We start from the raw sequence: 25861 nt of genomic DNA, 5'->3' as shown, positions 1-25861 counted from the left end.
AAGCTAGAGTAAGCAAGATAAATAACACAGCATGATCTATGGCTGTGCCTCAAAGGCAGGAAGCACAAATCGTGTTTAACCACATAAACATCAAGCTCTCATCTCACTTTACAGACAGGGAGGGAGCAGTACACTTAGTAAAAAATCCAGCTAATCTATAAACACCTGACTTAATATAAAAAAAAGAGAAGAAATGAATGGGAAAATTAATGAAATAGATGATAATTATTTTTAAAAAAATTATTCAAAAATACAAAGGTGCATTCATGCATATAACAGTTAACAAAAAATTACTAATATAGAACCAACTAAATATGTCAGTGGTAAATGTCAGCGCCATTTCTCTTATATTTTGTTTTTTTGGCTTTCTGTGAAGAAAGCCCTCAATAATTATTTAAGGTCTTTATTGAAACTGAGGACTGTGTATGTTATTCAGGATTATTTGGGCTATTTATGTAGAACTGGCTCATAAAAATATGTCTGACCCTGCAACTAGTTGACAGCTGAGTTCTCTTTCTTTGTCCTCCTTCCCTACTTGCTTCAAAGACCCTATCCATTCACCTTGCCAACTTCTCGAGGTTCTTAGCAAATTCTTACATCTATACCTGTCCCCACAACTCCTAGCTCTTTCTCTAAACTTTTTTGGTAATATAGTCTGTCCACTCACCATATTTCTAAATATTTATCAAAATAGTTGATAAGCAATTCACATGTTGGCTGTATGCTCCAGGGACAGCAAAGACATAAGCATCCCCAAATACCTGGCAGTGGAAAGTGAAGCTATAAATAACAATGTGAAGAGGAAAAGAGGGCAGTTTTTTGGGGATACCCAGTGGGAAAAAAGAATGGCAGCTTAAAATGTTCATAATAGCATTATCTTCTGCTCTATGCCTTCTGTTCCAGCTTATGGATGAGACAAGAGGATTAGGAAACCATGGAGAGAGAAGGGAGATAAGGTTCATTGTGCAGACACCAGGGAACAAACTCAGTCTGTGATACAAATACACCATGATATGTGCCAGAAATTTCCAATAGCCTCACAGATCTTTCAGCTCACTGGCTTTTCTAACACTTTTCTTCTTTCTTGGTGATTTGCAGAAACATTTGTTCTCAAAAATTCATCACAAATCTTGTACTATGTCTTAAAAGATTCCTTTAACTTAGGTATTTGTATACAGCACGTTTGCAGTCTGAAAATATCTCTCTTCAAATGATGCATTTCCTTTGGTCCCAAGTCCATTATTTGCACTCAGCTTTCTGTATTTTCCCTGTAATTCTTTTAGTTTCATGGAGTTCCATTCATTTTTACTACAGATTACTCACAAATTGAGTCATTGGCTCAAGATGGAGGACTGATCAAACAGCTGCTTTTATGTATTTTTAAATAAGACTGATAGTGTGGATCAATAAAACTCTATTCATTCACCAGGACTTTTGATCTCTCCACCAACTGTAAGTTGTGTAGAAAAATCTGTGGTACCCATGAACATTCTCACATTGGCAATTGAGAGGGCTTGATACAGATGAAGAACAGCCATGATGAGAAGGGCTTGGGTGGATGAGAGGTTGGACATGAGCTGGTGATGTACACTTGTATTCCAGAAACACAATTGTATCTTGGGCTGCATCTGAAGTAGCATGGCCAGCAGGGAACTGAAGGGATTCTGCCCCTCTGCCCCACTCTGTGTGAGGCTGCACCTGGAAAACTGGATCCAGCTCTGGGGCCCCAGCACAGGAAGGACATCAACCTGTTGCAGCCAGTCCAGAGGAGGCCCCCAAGATGATCAGACAACTGGAGCATGGGGAAAAGCTGAGAGAATTGGCATTGTTCAACCTGGAGATGACTGTGGTGTGACCTAATTGCAGCCTTCCAGTACTTGAAAAGAGCCTACAAGAAAGACAGAGAGAGACTATTCACAAGGGCATGTGGGGACATGACAAAGGGGAATGGCTTCAAACTGAAAGATAGTAAGTTTAGATTAGATAATGGAAGAATTTTTTTTTACTGTGAGAATGGTGAGGCACTGGAACAGCTTGTTGAGAGAAGCTGTGGTTAACCCATCTCTGAAAGTGCTAAAGGCCAGGCTGGATGGGGCTCTGAACAGCCTGGTGTAGTGGAAGGTGTCCTTGCCCATGGCAGAGGGGTTGGAACTTGATGATCTTGAAGGTCATTTCCAAGCCAAACCATTCTATATCATTATTTAAACAGTATGAATTTGGACAGTGCCCAGAGGGGTTAAAGCAGGCCGAATATTTCCAGCACTTTTTTTTTTACACTTTAGTGGTGTCACTTGAGAGAGCCACATAATCTTATTGATCAGTAACCATATGACGTACAGTATTAATCAAGTAACTATCAAATATAATAATTGCTGAAGGAAGTTGCATTGGGGTTGCTTGGCCAGGTTTTGGCATCGGGGGGCTGAAGAGGTAGTTTTGATGCCTAAATATTTTTTACCTTTTTCATATTCATAGTTTGGTAGATTTTTAATACATAGTTGCATAGCTTCAAGTACTTTTCCTGTCCACTATCACAGTATAGCTGTGTGTGCGTATAGCCATATTTGTGCACACCAGAAAGCCTTAATTAAAGAGTTGTTTTTATCTTATAACCCTTAATATTGCTTGGAAAGGTTTTGTCTCTTGATTCCAGGTAACCATTCCTGTGAGAACCTGCCAGAAATCTTCCTCTATATCCAACAGAGCCAGTATGAGCCAGCCTCAGGACTTGTATGCAACTGGTCAAGGCTGGGCCAAGTAGAAATGATGCTAACCCCTCTGTGCGAACATGTTTAGCAAGGATAAAAACCAAAAAAGAGTTTGCAGATATAATTGTGACCAAAGACAAGTGGGGTGAAAATAAATGAGAAGAGCAACTGTGCAGACACCAAGATCAGTGGAGAAGGAGGGGCAGGAGGTGGTCCAGGCACCAGAGCTGAGATTTCTCTGCAGCCTGTGGTGAAGACCATGGTGAAGCAGCTGTGCACTTGCAGCCCATGGAAGAACACAGGGATCCAGATATCCACCTGCAGCACATGGAGGAACCTCACGCCTGAGCAGGTGGATGCCTGAGAGGAGGCTGTGCCCCTTGCTGGAGCAGGCTCCTGGCAGGGACCTGCAGACCCATGGAGAGAGGCGCCCATGCTGGAGCAGGTTTCCTGGTAGGATTTGTGACCCTGTGGGGAACCCACCCTAGAGCAGGCTGTGCCTGAAGGACTGCACTCTGCGGAAGAGTGACCCACACAGGAGCAGTTTGTGAAGAACTGTTGCCCAAGGGAAGGACTCACACTGAAGAAATTCTTGGACAGCTGTCTCCTGTAGGAGGCACATCACACTGGAGAAGGGGATCCTATATGGAATGAACTGACCACAACCTCCATTCCCTGTCTCCTTTCCTGCTGGGAGGAAGGAAGTAGAGCCCAGAAAGGAGGGAGGACTGGGTGGAAGGTGTTTTTAAGATACATTTTACTTTTCATTATCCTGCTCTAATTTTTTTAGTAATAACTTCCATGAATATCCCCAATTTGAGTCTGTTCTGCCTGTGAAGGTATTTGGGCAATGAAGTCTCTGTTCTGAACTCATGAACCCTCTGTTTATTTTCTCTTCCCTGTCCAGTTGCAGAGGCAAGTGATTGAGAACCTGTGGTGTGTGTTTGGTGTCCAGCCAGGGTCAATGCACTACTTAAAAATACACATTTGACAGGCAGTTATGTGTGTATCTATTGTCGTTGTCACCTTTTTTGTGTTTTTTAAGGCAAAATGTTCCTCCGCCATATTACAAGTCCCATCCTCCTGTGACTCTTCCATGTGCAAAGTGAAATGTACAAACTCCCAGAACTTGAGACAGAGGAACAGAAAGACTTTCCTTCTCTGGAAATTATGCTTGGTTTGAGAAGAAATCTTTAGTTAATATTTTATGCAGTACCTATATTCTTTCCCTGATGTGTTTCAGATAATTAAGTGCTGCCTATAATGTAAACTACAGGATTAGACAGCAGGTTTTTGCTTCAGGTAGTCATAAACCCTTTCAAAAGACTTTGAAATATCAATATCAGTTAAAAAAGTCTTAGTGGGAAGTTAGCCACTGTGGAGATTGAATGGAAATTTTCAATACAGTGCCTTTGTTCAAAGAATGATATCAAGTTATCATTCAGCTGTGACAGAAGATAGTCAACTGGATGCTCCAAGAAGCATGCATCCTCTTCTGAATCCCATGTGTACTAGAATTATGCCATAACCCCCTGTGCTCTTCTCAGGACAGCACTGGTTTTGTCAGATATTTAATTTCCTGCATGCATGACATACCTGCCAAGGATTCTGCTTGAGGCAAAACCATCCTGCATTAGGGCTTTTCATCTCTTCCTCTAGCAAGCCTTTCCTAAATTTCTTATGATTTTTGTTGACCCTACTATTTTCATGTTAACTTATTATTTTCTTCCTTACTTTCCATAATTCTAAGGAAATTTTTTAGCATTTCATCCACCTGTGTAATTGCTAAGAGAATGAGTGGTTATCGCATGTTAAACATCCAGATGAAATGAGTTAGGAACAGATATCGTCTGATGGAAGAGATCTAAAATTTTTGAAATTATTTAATTTATAGAAATTTAAATTTAAAATTTAAAAATTAAATTTAATTTTAATAAAAAATTAAAAAGTAATCAGCTAACAAATAATGAATGCAAAAAATATGGTACATCTTTAATTTTTTCCAACATATGATGTGCATAATAGTTTTGACAGTTACCAAATTGCTATTTGCTAGCTCTTTAAGGAATATACATATAAAAATATATATATATATATATTAATTATTTCCAAGCACTAGGAAGTATTTACAGTGGTTCAAATGCAATATTTCACATAAGCAATTCTTTCCTTTTTATCTGTGATATTCTCAAAAAAGGTGCATTTCACCCCAGTCTATCTTCCTGCTGACTTAGCTGGAAGAAGATCATGGTAGAATAACTGATCAATACTAATGCACATTTTAGTGACAACACCATCAGCAGAAAGGAATCATAGGTAGTCCCTGATGCTATAAAATGTTGACTTGGATACGCTTACATGATATGGCAAGTTTAAATTGGAGTTTCTAAAGTTTATGTTTTAATAGTATATTGCTTTTTACAGCACTGTTTGTTTTTACCCCAAAGGGACATAAGAAAGAAGACATTTTAGACTGTTTTTTAAAATGTGTAAAAATTATGTTGAAGCTTTTGGAATTTTTCAAAGAGGTTTTGTAGAACACAAAACAGGAGAGAGCACTGTGGAAAACAGGCCCTTTGTTCGGAATATCTAATGCAATTCTTTACAGGTACTCAGTCTGTTTTTTCTTGTTTTCATCACCTCCTGTGAGGTCCTTTTTGTGAGATTTAATTGCAAAAGAGAGGTACTGAAATGTAATGCTGATCTTTTACACAGAGACTGCTACTCAGTGTGTAATTCTGCAAGAAATAGCAGTAAAAATATTTTACTCATTGTTTTAATATTCTGGTGTAACAACAGTGTTATAAAATTACAAAGAAAAATCAGTTTTGTTCCAATCCACACACACTGCTATGTAAACACTGATTTTGGTTATCTGGTTTTCATTTTGCCTTTAAGAGCTGGGAAGGAGAGGGGGGTGAAGGAAAGGTGTTTTTGAGATCTCTTGTTGCTTCTCATTATCCTGCTCTTATTTTGTTAGTAATAAATACATCCTCAAACAGTCTGTTTTACCAGTGATAGTATTAGGTGTGTAATTTTTTATGGTCCCCATCTCAATTCATGAACCTTTTGTTATATTTTCTCTCCCCTATCCATTTACATAAGGAGAATCATAGAGAAGCTTTGGTGGGTGCTTGGCATTCAGCCAGGGTCAAGCCACTACAGCTACTTTTATAAATAAGCAATCATTTTTGTTGCTTTAATTCTTGAAATCGACGACTGTCCTTCACATGCATTATTGTTCATTGACAGTTAGGATGGGACTTGGTGCAAAAGGCTGAGTCAACACTCACAAAGTGGGGAATCACATTTTCTAGGTTACTGTGTCTTTTATTTTCTATAGAGGAGCCAAGACAACCACCCTCAACCAGACATTTGACTTTCAGTCATCAAAATTCCAGTGAAACGTCTCCCAGGCACAGCACATTCTTGTGGCCTTTCAGACCTTTGGTTTCAAAGTTGGTCTATTCTATGCAGTCCGTAAGAATTCAACTATGAAAAGATTTCTTTATAAGTTTGAGTTCCCCTGATTGAAATTCCAGTCCAGTGAAAATGGGTCCAAGTAAGAACATGGGTGAAACAGGTGAAGTTGCACAGACCACACAGCTGCAATCCTGACCAGATTGTTTTAGAGTCTGTCTGATAGAGACATTATTCATGGTAGGTGGAAATGTACACACAGCTGAAGTGCAATTTCTGATTTCATCTTTTCTAAGCATTTGGTTTTGACAGTGATATTCATAAGGTGATTTTTTATGAGTTTTAGATATTGTGCTGCCATGATTTTTTCAAAGAGATAGATCTATAAACAGTATTTGATGTATTTTCTGTTTTTTCAAGATTCCTTACATCAAAAAGAAAATGGTGTGTTCAAGCTGGCCATAACAATAATATTTACCTTAAAAAGAGGCCAGTTTTTAAAGATGCTGAAATCAACACTACAGCTAAGCATTGACTTATATGAAAATTGCAAAAATATTCATGAACATAGCAATTTTTATTTTTATTTTTGGTCAGTTCCTTTCACATTATAGCTTACTTTGACTTTATGTAAATACTGCCAAACATAAAAGGCTAACATGTTGAAAAATGATTCTTAATTTAGTACCTTCCAAGAGATTGATTTGGATGTGTCTATGCATTTTATTAAAGGTAATGGCACCAATGTTCCTGATGCTGAAATTAGTTTGGAACATTTTTCAAGCAGTTTTTATAACACCCTATTATCATCCCTCTAATTATGCTTCTCCATTGCTTAGATGAAATGTCAAATATTATATGAACAAGTTCATGCTGTAAATCTCTGATTATTTTACTTGTTTATTTGATGGTCAGAAGACATGAATCCTGTTCTATTTTACTATGCTTTTATTGCTTTGTCACACCAATTGCAAAAGGATATATCTGTTTCATAATTTTTAAAAAGGTTAATATGACCATTAATCTCTCTTGAATGTATGCTACACACAATATCTGCTTTATTGCATACCCATTATAGAACCAAAGCTTTGCACATTTGATCAAAATCTAATACATTATCTTTTCTCTCACCCTCTCAATACCCCTTGTTTGCCTGAAAACCTAATGTAACTAATTTTTAAATTTTCCCTTTAATATTTTCAGTGAATTAGCTACCAGGTACTGTAAGAGTATCTAGATAACAGAATAACTAGATATCCACATTGCCTTCTCTAACTGCAATAGCCTAGTTAAAACTGTGCTAGCAGTGAAGCTACTTCAGACTTTTAATTAAAACACCCGATATTTCTTTGCAGGCAGATCACAGCCTCCTGTCAGGCATCCACCCTGCTCTGGCATAGGGCTCCTCCATGTGCTGCAGACAGATATCTGGATCCCTGTATCCTTCCATGAGCTGCAGGGGCACAGCTGCTTCACCATGGTCTTCACCACAGCTTTCTTCATTGATAATGGTGTCTCAGAAAAAAAAAAAATGCCATGCAGAATGTTGGCAGATGCCAGAAACCCTCAGATATGGCTCTTCCATGGTCCATTTCCATCCATGGACACTCAGTTCTGTTTCTGAGTTATGGAAAATGTTGTGAGTCACCTAAGGTTATCTGCTGCAGGTGAGATGGAGAGCTGCAGCAGTAGGTGGTAACAAGACCTGGAGCCAACTTGTAGCGATGTAATGAGTCCACTCTGTGGAATGCCTGTTACCTTCAAGAATGGATTTAGTTTATGGAAAATCCATCAGTGAGTGCTGGAGATTTGGCAAGAGACAAGTCAAATAAATAAATAAAAGCCAGCACCATGGAGCATCAAAGGAACTCTAGTGAATTTGAATGGGAGGACACCCTCCAAAGAAGTGAGCCATTGGTGCAAATATTTGCAAGGTATAATGCACAGAACTGTGTGCTACCTCACAGATGTGACAGCTTAGGGACAGAGTATGGTTTAATCATGGCTTCATGCAGTAGGCACATGTTCATGAACTCTGCTGGAAGGATTCTACAAGAGTGTCTGCTTTGCTGTTTGTGTACAGTTGTAATTCTTTGGACCCCAGCTGGCTCTTTGTTAAACCAGTGCAGATGCTTTCTTATCTTACTTTCCAGCAGTAGTATTGTTCTCAACTCATCTAATTTGTAGATGCCTTGCAACATTGTCAAGAAAAATCTTGTCTATTCTTGCTTAGGTAACCACTGGAAATGGCAAAGCAATGTGTCCATTACTTGTCTTGCAATCCTTTTTTTCTCCTAAGTATTCTGTTTCCATTGTAAATAGTATTTTGTTTTACATTGGCCATGTGAGTTTTAGAAAAGACTCACAAATACTTGAATCTATTTAAATGTGTTTTCATCTAGTTGGGACTTGTTGAAAGTATAGGAGAATTGCAAAAATAAAGGAAGGAGAAAATAGCACAGCTGATCTATAACTGAGAGATAGTAGCAGCCAAAATAATGTTGTTCAGATTTTCCTATTAGAAAGCTCAGCTGAAAAAGCCTGCTTTTAAGAAGAAGAAACAAAGTCAAGTACAGCATCTGCCATTCAGTTTTGGAAGGCACGTCAGTATTTGTGCACTAGGATGTTGAACTGGCTTGTCAGTTTATAAAAAAAAAAACCAGCCAAGAAATTGCCCTATGTATTACTGTAGTCTTAATAAAAGACAATGAAAAGTTTCAGATACTCAAAGTTATCTTCTTAGAAGAGCCATATGTCTGACATTGAGCAAAAGATTCAAAACTTCAGGCTCCTTTCCAAATCGAGCTTGTTATATTATCTTCCCCTATAAGTCAAAAATAGGATGGATCCCTCCTGTGCTTTTCAGCATTTTAGTTGCTTTGCAAGCATAGTAAGCATGATATGCCTGCATATCCATAAACACAAAAGGGACAACATGTCATCAGCATTTTCAGCCTTTTTTGTTACCAAGAATGTCACAGGGATTTGCAAACTAAGTAAATCTATGCTATTATGAGTAAATGTTTCAGATCCTGCAAGAAAAAGATTCATTTTTCTTCAACTGCTTTCTCTTCTTGCTAGTCCTCCACAATAGACTCAGTTATGACTAATTCTTCATCTCAGCTATCTATTTCTTGCCCTCTACATCATTCAGAATCCCAGGGGTGTCTTGTAAAGGCTAGATTCAGAGCTGCTTAAGATTCATCCTGGAAAATGTAAAAAGAAACAGAAAACATATCTACTATCCAACCTATTTTATTCCCTGAAGGGGTTACTTTCTGATCCATGAGTTGTTTTTCTTTCTCTTTCAAACAGAGGAAGTCATTAACCCTGAAATATATCTTCAGTTGCCTTGTGCAGTGCAACAGGTCCACACAGTTGAATAACTCTTTAATTCTTCAGCCTGTATCTCAAGAACGCAGTAGGAGACAAAGATACTTATGATAATTATCCTTTCAATAACTTCTTTTTTTTTTAATACAGAAAAAAAAGAAAGAGAATGTTTATGGCGGTATGATATTCCCAATAGGAAAAACTCCTAAGATGTTTTCATGACCTTTGTTAATCCTATTGGAATTAAATTAAAAATTAATTTTTTAAAAAAAGAGCATTAAAGGCATTTTCCATCTAGCGGGGATGTAAGCTAGGACTTCCTGATGCTTAATAACCTGGACTCTCAAAAGTTTCCTTCATGGATGGAAAACATTTGGATGAATGGGAAAATAAATTGTAGAGTCTTAAGCCCCTTGAAAAAGAACAGCAAAAAGACCAGTTTTTTCAGATTAGCTATGCAGTATTAAACATCAGAAAAACTGACCCAAAAAGCACTCTCATTTTTAACTGTCTTTTTGGTGGTTTTTCCTACTTTTACTTTCCACTCTATACATAAAGCTTTGATGAAGAGGAATGAAGGGACAGACCTAAAGACAGATTTGCCTGATGGTACAGCAATCAAGTTATATCTTTATCAAAGTGACATCCAGCAGAATGCACTGAAGATCAGTTAACAATAAGGCAAAAATACTTCACAGACCTACAGTGCTGCACTGCAGAGAATGATCAGGGACTTCCTTTTGCAGAAGCAAGATGAACACTTTTGGTCAACTTGTTGGCCAAAAAACCCCAATAATTTTCTTTTTTCACCTGGAAGTTAAAGGAAATCTATATTTCTTTTTAAGACTAAGAGAATAACATTGATACTACCTTTTTTTCTTAATTATTATTTTATTTTTACTCTATTCTGGACATGCTGATCACTTCTAAAATTTAAAACTGATTTTACAGTTCAGGAATGGAGAATGCTTAATTTTTTTTTTTTTTTTAAATTGAACAAAAGGAGTGCTCAGTACAGGAAATGTACTTCCAGTCCAGCCCCACTCATAGTGCTTTTTGATTGTTCCTGGAGATGTTCTTTGAATGAAAGCTCCTGTCAAACTTGATAAAATGACTGACAAGGCCAAATTGGCATGCATTAAGGGAAACGACAAGAGAGAAGCTTAATCATGCCTGTACCAATAGATTGAAGCTGTTTCAGTGATCACACTGCCATCCTGTGTGTGTCAGTAAGGCTTCACTTTCATCTCTGTAGGAAAAGCTATGAGGCAAAAAGGCAATTGGCCTTGATTGCATGCCAAGAGAGGCCAAACAGAAAAGTAAAGCTTTCTTGGCACTGATAGCATAATGGGTAGCACTAATACACTCTGCTGTGTTTCACAAAACAAATGGGTAAAATCTAGCAAAATGCAGGAATTAATTCTTTTGCATGAAGAAAGCTTTGAAGTATACCCATTGGCTCTCTCAGTCCCTATCCCTGACCCAGTTCTGTCAAAAAATAGTCAGTGCTAAGTGTGGAATGTTGTTAGATGAAAAAAACAGCTGAGTAAACATCAGGTTGTTCCTATATAATGTCTGTTACTATAATACTATTACTACAACTGATATTAAATATAAGCTGCTAATTAAGGAAAGGTTAGCCCAGCCCTCTTTCATAGTTCCAAGTGGGTTCATTGAACATCTACCATGAAGAACTTGGGTTTCTCCATAGCCTGTACCGAAGGGTCAAAAACTCTCTTATGAGAATTTTTGAGCAACATAGCCGGCAAACCTTTCGCCTCTTGGGGCAGTATTGGAAATACAAGAGTCCAGCTTGCAGATAAAACTCCTGAGTGCCTCCTTCAGCCATGTTGTTTTTTTAGATTTAAAGGTGCAGGATAGTCATGACAGAAGCATTATTCTGAGAAGATGGAGGTTGTCAACCATGCTATAAGACAGCTTTGGAAGCAGATTTTATTCCATGGTCTACAACTGGCCACCCTTCAAGTATAGGTGGGTGAACTCTAGGGCTGAGTTACCTTCTTGAAAATTGTTTTTCTGTTTTTCTTATTTTCCGTAAGTATTGATCAGCACTGTTATTTGAGAAAAATAATCTCTACAGGGGATTTCCTCTGCTTTCCTCCAACCCTTTGCTAAATTCGTAGGAGAGTAGAAAATGCTAAAGAAGTACTAATTCTCTGTAAGAAAAAAGGATGCTACTGTGTCATACAGGAGTTTATCTGGAGTTCTTAAACTTAGTTTCAGTCCTCCATATGGGACAAACCTCAGAAATGAGAGACAAAATCATAGATAGGAATTGTTTGCTTTTCTCAGTTTTGTTATTTTATGTCTCATTACCACAGGGTTGGGGTGCAAGGTGAGGGGCCAGAATGTTGGTGGATTTCTCCTATTGCTCCTCAGTCCATTATTTCCTACTTTTCTTTTCTTCCCTTCCATCTCTGATCTAAGTGTGATTCTCATTCTTTTATTTCTTCATTCTTTAATTTTGCCTACTGTAAGAGACACTTCGTGCATTCAGAGGCATGATCCCTCTTTTTTATATGAGGTCATCAATGCTTTTTACTTACCATATCTTCAACTGCTCCACTTTATCAACGAATTCCCTTCTTTCTAGATACTTTCTCAAAGTTTGGCTCCTCAGCTTTCTGCTTTTAATGTTTTTTTGACTTTTACTTTTTTTTCTATTATTTTTGACCTGGTCTCATTCATGAAGCTGACTCCCCTTTATGGCATGGGATTGTCTTTACCTCTTGCTGTAAAAGTGCAGAATCTTTCTGCTGGGTGGTGACTACTGAAACATTTCTCTCTGATATGTTTTTTGTTCTTTCCTACCCTAAATAATGCTCTTCATTTTCTATTCTCATTCCAGTCACCATGGCTTTTTGCTGCACATTTTTAATAACATTAAGATCCTCAGGAGGTTTCTTAAGTCTGGTTAGAGCAAGGAAGTCTGATGTGTTTGTGGAATACAATGCTATTAAAAACATATTTGCTATATATTATGAGAAAAGCTATGTCAAATTATAAGAAAAAAATCTTTATCTAAGATACAGCAAAAAAACCCCACCCCAAATTCTTTTCACATGACATATAATATATCTCATTAATAGAATGAGCTCTAATTAAGACAGAACCAGCTTTCAAAGGCGACAATCCCTAAAATCTTTATGCATTAACTGTAACATGCATGACTCAATTTTTGCTGACAACCTGGACTGTAGCAGGCTTATAAAAACACAAGGCTTTAATAATGCTCAGTTGGATGAGGGTTTTCAACAGAACTTGGGGATTTCAGATTATGTATCCCACCAAAATTCAAGACCAAAGGAATTTTTCTGAGATTCTGCCACTGTGACATTTACCAAGTGCCCAGTCCTATAGAGACACTGTCAATGTTAACAAGTACTCAAATGAAATTCAGGTTTCACTCATGAGTCTTTTTCTTTCATTAACCTTAATGGGCTGTGAATCAGAACTATTGAACAATGGCAATGAGAAATCAATTACTTATTATAATAAGGTATGGTGTGTGAGACAGAGGCAGATCCTACCCTTTCATTTTATGCCTTCCTGCATCTCTCAGGCTTATTTTTCGCTTATAGACACACAGACATAGTAAATTCTGTGGATTCAGAAAAGCACAGACCAGACTCAGAGAAGCATCCCTTTGAAGTGGTAACCAAATCTACCCAACACATATCATGTTCAATGAATTAGCTAATAACATAACTTAGTAGGTGGTAAATGAGCTAATAAAATATGTAATATATTTCTATGTTGGAGTCCAAAACAAGTGTTAAAACAACATTTACCGTTATGTTTGTAGTAATTTGTATAAACTGCCTGGTGGGAGGTGAGTGTGCTGCACTATTATAAAAATTATAAAAGAAAAAATCTCATTATTTGTAGCTGGCATGAAAGGAAGTCTGTAAATTTTCCCCCAAAAATGTGCTTTAAGAAAGAGCAACTAAGCAAAAAGGTCAGCATTGCATATTAAAATTTAAAGCCCAAGAACAAAAAACAACATTATTCTGTGACTCAACAAGGACTGGCGTAATTGATCACATTAGTCAATGATCAATTGACTAATAAAAGCAGAACACTGCATGCTTTGAAAAAGTCATAAAATAAATAACATAATTTTGATTCGAGTAATTTTTCATATATAATTTAATTTTTTATATAATTTGAAAGAATTATAAAACAAATTAAAATCTCTATTGAATCCTAACTGAAAAATTCTAAAGGAGAGAGTTAGATCCTATGGCTGCAAATTCTGCAGGAATTGCTCTGAAATGTATTAAGTGTCATGTAGGGAAATGATCATGCTGGGCTTCTTTCTGCACATTTTTTCTAATGGGATTGCATTTGGGTAAGCAGTCAGGATTAAGCAGCAAATGCTGGCTAGAGCTCCAGTTTGTGGCAGTGCCACTAGGCTCCATAGTTACTCAGATAGACCTGAGAATAGAAGAGTACTCTCAGATATTTTTTCCAGTGTAAGTGGAAATATGCTCAATTCTTTTGAACAAAGGGTCAGGTAGGTTAATACTTAATTGAACCTTCCTCAACTATTAATGCCTGGGGATGCCTCCTCAGGAAGACACATACACCAATGTTTAAATAAAGTCCGATTCCAAGAGGCATTTAAGCATGCACTAACCTTTGAGCTAAGTAACTCCACCTGTGTAAGTGCTCTCTTCTGTTCCCTTTATCCCACAGACTGCTGCAGGTGGGGCTTTTTGTGGATGAAGGTGTAAAATGTAAAATAGCATCTCACAAGGGAGTCAGCCATGCTCCTGTGGGGTGGAAGAATGCTAACAGCAGTTGAGCTGTATTAGAAAGACAGTAGCTAGAGGTTAAATGCTATGAATATTCCCTTTTGCCTGAGTTTCTTTATGTTACACCCAGTACACCTTGTTCAGTTTTGGGCTACTTGATTCTAGACAGGGATTTGTTTAGCCTGGAAAAAAATGTCTAATAACAGCTAATTGTTTTCTTCCATTACTTAGAACCTAAAGAAGAGCTGTGACCAGGCTTTTCAGACAAGTACAGTGAAATAAATAATCACAGTCACAACAGAAGCAAGACAACAAGTTTGTACTTTTCCGTATGAAAAATATTTTTCATGATGAGATTGGTGAGGTATTGAACAAAGTGACACAGAAAGGTACTGGAGTTTCAGTACCTTCTTTTAATTGTCTGAAGATATTCAAAATTTCACAGCACAGAGCTATTTTGAAGTATAAAAATAGCACAGAGCTATATTGAAGTATGAGACTGGATTTTTAATATAATTACTAGTATTCATTGTGTAATTAGGTAATTGCAATCTTCTCTGAGTCTTTTTAATGCTTAAGAGAGATAGATCTGTGTATTTCCACTATCTGGAAATTATACTTGGATATACTAGTGTAGATTTTTGTTTCACCTGTTCATGTTATGACTTTACTGGTTTAGAATATACCAGTAGATTTCTGGGGTCCCAGTTTATAGCTAAAGCAATGTCCAGAAGGTATAATTCAGGATCATAAAACACTATACTTTACACAGACCTCAAAATACAGATTTTCGTAATTTACATGCCCCTTTAATTCTCAATATTATTTTATATTCCATTGAAGAATAAATATTGATTATTGTGAGTTTTCTGTAATTGCAAGTCATAAATACTAAAAAACTCAGAAGTCATTTAATAAGGAACATTTTCTCAGAGACTGGAACATTTAGGAGAATTGAACTGGAATATTGGAATTATTTTTAGCTGGAAAACTCAGGTTGAAATTGATTTTGAAATGTCTTTAATGTAGAACAATGTAAGGGTATTCTATTGAGTAACACATGAACATAATGGTATTGAGATTCCAATTAGAGCTGTAAATGTTACAAAATGAACTTGCTTCTATTCCTCTCTCAAGTGAAGAGCTATGATTCATAGAAAAGTATTTTCAATAAAAGAACATAGTAAAAGCATTGGTTAGCTTTTATTTGACTCATATTTCCTCTCAGTATAATAAATTTTGGCTCTTCTTTATGTCTACAATGACAAATGCCTTTTAAGACATGTTGTAAATGCTCTGTATCTTTATATAACCTTCATGTAATAATTTCTTAATACTCTTGTAGATGAATAATTACATGATTTATGAAAAATATATTGAGGTCATTTGATAATACAACTAGTTATTAATATAAGAATATTGATACTAACTGGAGAAAGTAATTACCTGGCAACACTTAGGCAAATTCCTTCCAAACACGGCAAGGCCAGAGCACTCTTTCCAGAGGATGTTAATACTGTTTCAGAATTTGAGAGGATTTATATCAGAATCTAATAGCTTTTTCTTGAAATAAAAGAAAAATAAGCACTTGTTAAACCCAAATAAGATGAGACAGCTTACACAAAATATTAAATGAGGAAAAAAAAATACAGCTAATACTTAACAGGCATCTGGAAATTAGGGAAAAAATGTTTTAATCACTCCTAAAGACTAGTTTTAAAACACCTAGGTAAAGCTGACATGGATTACTGAGGTTGTGGTATAGCAGTGAAAGCAATTCCTTTGAAACACCAGGTTGCTCAGTGATCACATGGGCTCAGAGCAGAGGTATAAGCTAAGATTTGGGGGAAAGAAAGGGACAGGACCATTCAGGACTCCTGCTCTCTAAAGATTTTCCTTCAGTCTCTTTGTGCCCTTTTTAGGAAATTTATTTGACTGTTATCTTTGGGGTTTTAGGTATTATTTTTAGGCTACAACCCGTAGACCTGTTAAAAGGTATTCAGGGTATCTAGTATTCCTAGGGCAAAGCTAACTGACATAAAAGACGTTTACCTATTTACTTCTTGCTTTACCTGTTTTTAGTGATTGTTTATATGGTAGGCAAGTCAGGTCCCTCTCCCCTTAGGGCAGACACTTCTCTGTTTTTAAAATCTTTTAATCCAAGGTATCGAAGGGCCCTGGAATTCTTTTTTGTTTGTTTTGTGGGTTTTTGTTTTTCTGTTGTCTATTTTGTTTTAATTTTTCACTTTTTAATGTAATAATATTACTAGTGCTAATGTTGATCATTATGGTTATTTTGCTTCTTTCAACCATGATAGCCCTAGGGCTGGGCAATAAAAACAGTGGAGTACCATTCAGTAATTGCTTCCACAGAGACAGTAAATAAGAGCTTAACCCCACCTTTTCTCCAAACTGCTTGTAGCGGTTTTTCAGATAAAATTGTTTGACATTTAGCTACAGACATATAGTAAGCAAAATTGTGTAAGCAGTGACAGGGAAGCTCATGGAAGAAAAAAACCCCTTACTACGGATCTACTCATTAAAAAGAACTATAGCCCTTTTTCCTTAAATGAATAGACAGAACAGCTGCTAAGAGAGGAGGAAGTCAGTGGCAATATAATTGAAATGATGGACATGTTATTTCTGACAACAAGGAAAAAAAGAATTGTTTATGTTTCAGTCTATTAAAATCACCTGGAAAAAGTACTTTGGACTTTTGTTTGCAAAATAATCCTGCACTAGTATAGAAGGAATGGCAGAAAATAGACAATAGTAAAAAGTTTTATGAGTTTTTAATTTAATGAAATAAAAGTTGAAAGGAGATTTTTTTTTTCCTAGCTACACTAAATATTTAGACTTGTGATAAGTGAACTAAAATATAACCTTTAATGACAAGGAAATATAGTAGTATAAAAAATTGCCTTCTGCCTATTGACATAGCTAGATCAATGTTTGATTAGTTCACAGATGGTAATTGAATTAAAGCTTGGAAGTGCAATGGATAGAGCATTGATTTTTCCTGTTGCTTAATCAAGAAGCAACAATTTAGATGCTGAGAGAGAAAAAAAAGTTTGCCAGAAAGTATAATTGCTACTAAAACACACAGTGTAAGGCAATGACAAAATCAATAGAAGACTGAAGCCATGCAAGTCTGGGTGCATCTAATTGCTCAAGATTATCAGTTTAAATTCTATATTGGCTTTACACTAGCTATAAACTTATTGATTTCAACATGAAATTTTGTCTGGTACCAACAGGACACTCTACTCTTTTTTGTTTTCCTTTCTGACCAGGGGTCCTCCCTAACTGAAATCAATAGCAGAACTCACATTAAATCCCAATAATGCATGATCATGGAATATTGATATTGAGCATCAATAAGACACATTTGTACGAAAAATGGGAGAAACAACTGATAACAATGGCAGCTATAATGATGAGGCTGTTGCTTTGCTACATTAGTTGCCTGCTATAAATCCAGTTGAAAAAAAGTCAGTTTACATACAGAGGCCTATGATAAGGATCTGGACTGAAGTAAAGAATCCAGGAAAGCATATCTGTGTATCCTTAACTTCAGTTGTATAAGTCAGTAAGAGTCAAATGATGGTTCATTCAAGTATTAAAACTAAGGACATGTAAAAAGACTTTTTTGCTTGATCAGTTGAAATATACAAAATATGTAGCTACCCAAATATTTAATGCAAATGTACTTTGAAAGCTTTGTCTTTCTTCATGTGACTCTGGATTTGTAAAGATGTACAATTCGGAGAAGCAGCCTGTCATTTGTGCTTTTCTGAACTTGTATTTGTGGAACAAATGCATCATATTTTCATTTTCTTTCTTTTACTGTTCCAGAGAGCTCAACGATTACTGTGTGATGATAGTCAAACAGTACTTACAATGTGGTTTTGTTGTCCCCACATGCCTTTAAAAATCTGTCCAATATCAGGACTTTGTATTGTTCCCCAAGTTCCCATTTGGGCTAGACTGTACAACTGTCAAACTTTGTAGCTGAGTGACATTTAGAGATGAATACTTCTAATGTTTCCACATAGTGTACTTTTCTTCCCTATTGGAACAATAAAGACACTTCTTTATTATGCTTTAACATATAATCATTACCAAAATGGGCTTCATTTAAACAAAAGTACTTTCAAAATCCAAAGCTTCAGATATAATTTGCTGAGGCCTCAGTGGCTGAATGAAAATACGCCTGCCTGTCTATTATGCCAGATGTCCCATTAGAGATATGATAGCTCTTTTCAATCTCAGTGATTAATATACTGTGACATCTATAAATGGATGGGAATTGAAGCTGATTCTATGTTAGAGAATACTATTTGGTAATTTAGGATATGTATCTATTTCTACATATACATGGACACGCACCTTTTGCATATGCAGATGTAAATGGAGTTCTATCAATTTGGCAAAATTTAATTAAAATTAAAAATATTTTAAACCAGTCTTGTTTTTAAACATAGTAATTTTCCTCTAGACATTTTCCTGCCTTCACCTGCTAGCCTTCTGAATACCATCTGTACTTGTATACATCCTATATTTCACTGAAATGGAAGGCCACTGGAAACCTCCAGTCCATGAATGAGGACTTACAAGTTTGAAGAAAAGTATTTTTTTCCTATGTCACAAGAAATTAACATTGTTATTATGGCCACGGAAGATGAGAGATGTGGGCCCTGGCTACTTAAAGAAAATGTGTTGTTTTGGGAGATTAGGCAAAATCTTGGTCAATTGTATTAGCAACACAGAATTTTAATGTGATTAGAACTATTGTTTGATTGGGAAAGCTGCAGATCGCCAAGCAGATCATATCACATACCCAGCATCACAGTAGAAAGTAAGGTGGTTAACTGAAAGTCATGTCTTCTCAGATAAGAGAACCAAATGGGTAAGTGAGGTGAATGAGAAAAGTAAAATGCAAAGTTCAAAAGTGAGACATAAAAGGCAGCTTATTGAATATATCCCTCTGTCCTTGAAGAGATACCTGTGGAGAGGAGAATGTAAGATACATGCTGGACTTACGAATTTAGGACTGAGTTGCCCTGTGAAAAAAATTATTCTGGGAGCAGAGATTGGTTCAATTGGACAAATCATAAAAAGTCACAGGATACGCTGAGTTGGAAGGAATCCATCAGGATCATTGAATTCCAACTCCTGGTGCAAGACACCCCAGGAATCACACCATGTGCCTGAGACCATTGTCCAAACACCTCTTGAACTCTTTCAGGCTTGGTGCTGTAACCACTTCCCTGGGGAGCCTTTTGTAATGCCCAATCACTCTCTGGGTGAAGAAACTTTTCCTGACACCCAACTCAGCTTCGTTCTCGTTCCCAAGGTCCTGTCACTGGTCACCACAGACAAGAGATCAGTGCCTGTTCCTCCTCTTCCCCTCCAATGAGGAAGTTGTAACTGCAGTGAGGTCTCCCCTCAGTCTTCTCCAGGCTGGACAGGCCAAGTGACCTCAGCTGCTCCTCACACAGCTTCCCCTCCAGACCCTTCACCATCCTTGTGGCTCTCATTTGACCTTTCCTCTTCAGACTGGTCTCGGGTAAAGTTATATTTGTGAGACTCAGTGTTACCTGTTAGGTAAGGTTCAGAAATTTTCTGGCAGAAAGTTGTCACTATCTTTCCTGTAAATGCTCTGACCTCCAGGCTAGAGAGAAAGGTTTGGTTTTGTGAGGTTCCTAAGGGGCAAGGCACTCTTTACTGTTCTTTGATTTCCCTTTCTTACTACAAATATTCATCAAAGTTCTGGCATCTAATGTAAACACTTGTTGACTGAATGAGAAAGAAATAACAATCGTATTTTAGTTAATAACAAAATCCTGGTATTTTCCTGACCTATACATTTTGTTAAAAATGGTCAAGATATTAAAAAATTAGGATAAAGATATGTCACAGGCCAGTTACATAGCACAAGAGTTAGTTTATGTTCACTAATGTTCTTCTGACAGTTGTTTTTCCAGAATATTTAGGGAATAATTATATTGTATAAAGTAGCAATTTCCTCAAAAACATTATTTTAAACTCAGAAATCTTAATAGAATTTAGTATACAGATATATTTTTGTATACCATAGCATCTTCTGTGTATATGCATGCTTTTGTATACAAATACATATCTAAAACAACTGCCATAGAACATGTAATAGGCAGTTATGCTGAAGACCAATTTGAGGTGATACGCAGCAACCATAATGTAACAACGCGTAACAGTAATACCTGAGCAGCTTTGCTTGCTCACAATCACCTCAAGAAATCTGCTACAATTTCATGCGAAGTCATGTTAATTACTCCAAATCTGGACTTCAACTACTTCACTTCATGAAGCCTTGATCTCTGCCTGGAAATACTGGGGAATGTAATTTACTTGTGTGCATTGTCTGTACAGGGCACAGGATCAGGCATTTGAATTTACTTGAATGGATGCTGCCAAGTGATCATCACTCTGGATCTTAAGTCTCTTGCCCTTTGAGATACCTAATTATTGTCCACCATCTTTAAAGGTTATCCTATCTGGGGATTGGTATGAAATTCCGTCTGTTACTGATAATTAGTGTACACAGCATTGTGACTGTTGCTTCATTAACTAAAAGAAGTTTAGACTTTGATTTATATTGTGCATTTTTATCTGCATCCCAGTATCTCATTTATATTTCTTGGTTTAGCCACGTAATGGGCTACAGAGTTTAAGGATTTGTCTGTAATAGTTCCCAAATCTCTATTTAGGTTGATGTCCTGATGCTCATTTTCCATTTAGCAGCTATAAAATTTCTCTTTTTTTTGATCCAAACTCATTAGTCTTCATTTATCTGCATTTGTTAACCATGAGCCAGGTGCATTTTTTTTTTAATTGTTATGTATTGCATTGCTTTTTTTCATTTGAGGTTCTTTCTAAGCACAGCTGATAGAAAGCTAATTAGAAAATAAAGCTTATTAGATAGAAGATTATTATTAGGAACTAATCCCAATCTCGCCAAATTGCTATATTTCTTTTTACTGATTCGAAGAAAAGAAACACTGAGGTTGGTTCTTTACAATTTGTACAGTATCTACAACTTGGACAAGTATTGGTAAATCGCAAAGTCTTCATTAATTACTCTACATTCATGAATTATCAACCATAAATCATTGCTCACATTGTCCTGTTTGGTATTTACTGACTTTTTTTTTTTTTTTTTTTTAAATTTCTAAAATGATTGTCATCCCATGGCAAAGAAGAAATTGGCATGATCTGTTGAGGCAAGTAAGCATATACCTCAAATATCAGTAATCCTAATTCACACATCTTCAGTGCACTTGCTTATCTGAGGGTGAATGATTTTCTTTCATTAGCACAACTGTATACACTGTGCTTCTCAAATGCATGTGCAAAAATGAGTGAATACTCTGTGAATGGCTACACAAATGGACATTCCTTGCCTGTTAATATATAGCTTTATCATTAATTTTTTATCCAGTTTACAACTATATACTTCAATTGAATAATATTTTACTGCTTGGCAAGGTGTAGAACTCTGACTATAAATCAGATACCCCCTTCAGATATCTTCTAGAAGCACAATCTGCTCTATATAAAACACTTTTTTGTATAGGTTTCTATTCTTCTTTATCACTACGTTCCACTCAATCTGATCGAAACACCATCATAAAAATCACTGATGGTTTAAAATGTGCTTTCCTACAGTATTACACTCTTTAAACCCTGCTGATTTTTTTTGTTTATTTATTTATATAATAGTCTTTTCTCACAAGAAGGAAGGTCCTGACTTCTGTTACCTGGACGTTTATGCCCAACTCCAATTGTTTTGGGAAAACATACAATTTAGAGTGGTCTTTTGGATACTGTATTTGGCACATCCTTAGTGAAGTCTGGCCTGTAAGATTTATTCAGCAATATCTAGAAATTCACACACAGGCACAGTAGCTAAGTAAATCCTGGAGACAGGAAAATGTATTTCTCACTAGATAAAGATGGACAGATACATTCAACAGTAAAAAGAGTGTATGAAAGTTAACTTTTTATTTACCTATTTAAAGATGTTTTTCAAAGCAGCCTTAAAAAATCTGCTCACACACTTAGTGCATGAGAATCTATTAATGAAAAATAAAACAGTGTAAATTAAATGCATGAATGGGGTAGAAAAAGGGTGCTGTTCTGAGCCATGTCAGGAACATTTTTCCTGCTGAATGAGAAATGATGTAAGCACAGTAGTTCCAAAACTACTGTAAAGCAATAGACTTCTGTCTGTGCAGGTCAGGTCTGCACAGAAAGAAGATCCAAGATTAAACAAAACATGATCATTACCACAGAATGGTAACTACTCAAGTAAAAACAATTCTTAGTAAGCTGTTCTGTCCCTGATTCTTGCATTACCCTTGTGTAAGCCTTCCATTACAAGGTGAATGCTAGGTTCTCTTTCTCTACTCATTTATTGAAAAATATTGATATTTATATTAAAAAAAAATCCTCCATCAGCCTTGAATATTATGAACCCTTTTATGTTCTTTTGTTCACAGCAAATCCCTTCTGATTCTGTAGTACACAATTTTACTTGCATACTGCAATTGCATAAATAATTTCTTAGGGCAAAAGCTAGTATATAATTTTCAGAGCTTATTTAAGCAGGTATTTTAATATTTATAATACATTTAATCTAGAAGGCAGTTAGACTCAAGTGTCTTGATAAACTGATATTGATTTGTTTATCTGCCCAAAACACAATGGATACTATAATTTCTCTTGTTGATTAGTAAATGCTCTGTTTTTTCTGGCTTTATTTTTAAATGGTTGGCAGAATCTTTTGGGTATAAAGAAGTATCTTTTGAAAATGGCAACATTAATTTTTTTAAATTTTATTTTCGCGTTATGTTTAGAACTATGATCATAGCAAAGATTTATACTCTTACAAAATACAGTGATGAGATTTCCAAAAGATAGATTTAATAGTTCCCTTACAGAATAAGAAAATTATTTTAGGAAGAAGTAACTGTGATTTATACACAGTGACATCTATAATATTCATGTGAAAAATGCACAAGCAAATGTGAAATTTATGAAAACCCCCAGTAATTCATTGTTCCTCAAAACTGAATGAAATCATAAAATTGCTGCTGGAACATTCTCAGCAGGCTTCAAATGTACTTTTCAATTATATAAGAGTCATTCACCATCTGTCAACCCCCATTGCTGGTCATTTATCTATATGATGACTCACTGCAGGGTGCTGTAAGTATCACCATTATTTAATCAATACTCTGTCTATTTGTACCCCTCTTGACAGCTTGTGTCCATATCCTTCATTCATTTTCAGCCAACCATCAACATGGCAAGAAAGGCATCTCTGGCTGCTGTCTCATGGCAGCTGCTGCCTTTGGACACATCTGTCCTGCATCCACCCCATCAGCTCTGAGTCCTTTCTCATTGCAGTGTAACCACAAAGCTACTTCAGCCCATGCTTCTCCCAAAGAAATGGAAACTTGACCAGGGAAGTTAACATCTTGAGAAAAGACAATCACCTGATACAAAAAAAAAAGTGAAAAGGAGATACTGTTTTCCTTTGTATGGAGATAGAGCCTCTCCATGGAAAACATCAACAAGGTCTGGTGCAAGGAAAACTGCATGGATGTTCCTTATTCCTCATGTAGTTCAAGTTGTTCCTTGTGGGAGAGAATTCCTCTTCTCACTCCTCTCATGCAGGAAGGAGATCATGGAACCACGTACACTCTGTGGAGTGGAAATACCTGAGGTTACTAATTAAAAGCTGCCTGCAATGCTGAAATTTGCTGAGTATGAATGCTGAGTAATTTGCTATGACCAACATGGGAAGGGTCTGTAGAGAGACTAGAAAAGGAAAGCTTGTGAGATAAGTTGCAACAAGAATTCCAGGTTTGTTCTGAAAAGAAGCTTCTGCTATTATACATCACAATTTCAAATTTTATTAACTCATGCAATTAAAATTCTCTCAAAAAAAATCAGCATATATTACTACAAAGTCATTAGAGTGGCATCCAGTTTATCTTTCCTTGTAATCTGGTAGATGTATGACACCCCTTTTCCCTAGGAAAGTTGAGAAAGGATCTCCTTTGAAGACAGTTCTACTCTGTTTGTATGCTTTATGCAAGTAACCAGTCTGGATGAACTTAATCATGGGCTCTTTATTCTGTGTGATAGGAATCTCTTAAAGAAAAAAGTTTCCATGTGGAATAATTAGCCACTGAAAAGGATGTCCTAGCTACAATAGCCTCTCTGGAGGATATACTTGCAAATTAATTTACTCTCACCAGTGAGGGTAGAAAAGAAGAAAAGTAGTGCAATGTTTCTTTAAGCAGAGTAAAGAAAGGAACACTCATTTGCAACTGACTTCAATTTGGTTTGTTAAATTTTACAGTGGCATAAAATACGGTTTCTAGATTTGTTATTAATTGACTGTAGAGTTTTGAAATTTATCAAAAGTGAGGGTCAGCTATATAAATTTTAATTTCGCTGGTAGAATGAAACAGAATTTAAAGTTTAATGAGAAATGCTTATCTGAAGTGGGAATAAGAGAAAAGTTATTACAACTTCTTGGAGGTATGGTGTACAGGTGTTAAGATTTAACCCTGCTCACGGGAGAGGTTGAAACAATTCTCATCAATAATGCAGAATAATAAGGATAATGGCATGAAAATCATAGATCACCTTCTGTTTGCACCCAGACTATCATAAATTATTACTCTCTGACATTAGGTTAATCAGTGTACACAGATCCCAGGAGAAGATTTTCCAAGTCTTTTCCTCTTCTGGCTCGTTTTCTGCCTCCACAGAAGGAAGAGTCACCTTGAAATTTGAATGACTTTACTCTTTTCCCTCAGCTCAACACAGAGCATGCTTCTGTCGGCGATGAAGCAACAAAACACCTTTCCTAGTTTTTTTAAGTTAAATACTCAAAAGCTTAAGTGCCTAAAATACAGGAAGTGATTAGTATTCTAGGAGAGGACATGATGAACACAATACTTCACCTCATATAAATAAAGCAGGTAATAAATATAAGTAAGGAGATAAGGCTACAGCTAAACTATGCAGAAGAGATGTAAGAAATTAATGTATGCTAATAAATTTCCCTTGAAGTAAGGAACCATAGCCAAGCAAGGAAAACTTGTCCTAATGGTATTAGATAGAAAAAAATATGGATCACAATTGCTGGCAAAGATTCTAAATATGGAAATTCTCATCTACTTTTAAGGTATTTTATCTCCAGTATTTGGGCAGCATTAGCATCTGACTCATGTGAGTGGTCAAAACTGGAAACTGGCCCCCAACTTTGAACATGAACTTCAATACAAGAGCACATTCACTTTGAAAATCATCAGAGAAGACACAGAAAAAATCCCGACATTTCTCACCTAAAGTGAGAGCCCAAGACTCATAATCAGGGATTTTCTCCCTACTGCAACAAAAGTAGCAATTAAAAGAGGAAAAACAAGTCATCCTAGAAGCCCAAATGTAACATAGAGAACTTGAGAAATGTATGAGGAAACAGTCACAGAATACACATCATGTACTTGTGCATTCTTGCAAATACATAAAAAATAAAATACTAGTTTCCTTTAAATAAACAGT

Source organism: Chamaea fasciata, unplaced genomic scaffold, assembly GCF_029207755.1.
Source record: "Chamaea fasciata isolate MVZ Bird 193981 ecotype frontalis unplaced genomic scaffold, bChaFas1.0.hap1 SCAF_6, whole genome shotgun sequence".
Classification (NCBI taxonomy): domain Eukaryota; kingdom Metazoa; phylum Chordata; class Aves; order Passeriformes; family Sylviidae; genus Chamaea; species Chamaea fasciata.
The sequence above is the reverse complement of the archived record's forward strand: the minus strand, read 5'-3'. Positions refer to the sequence as shown.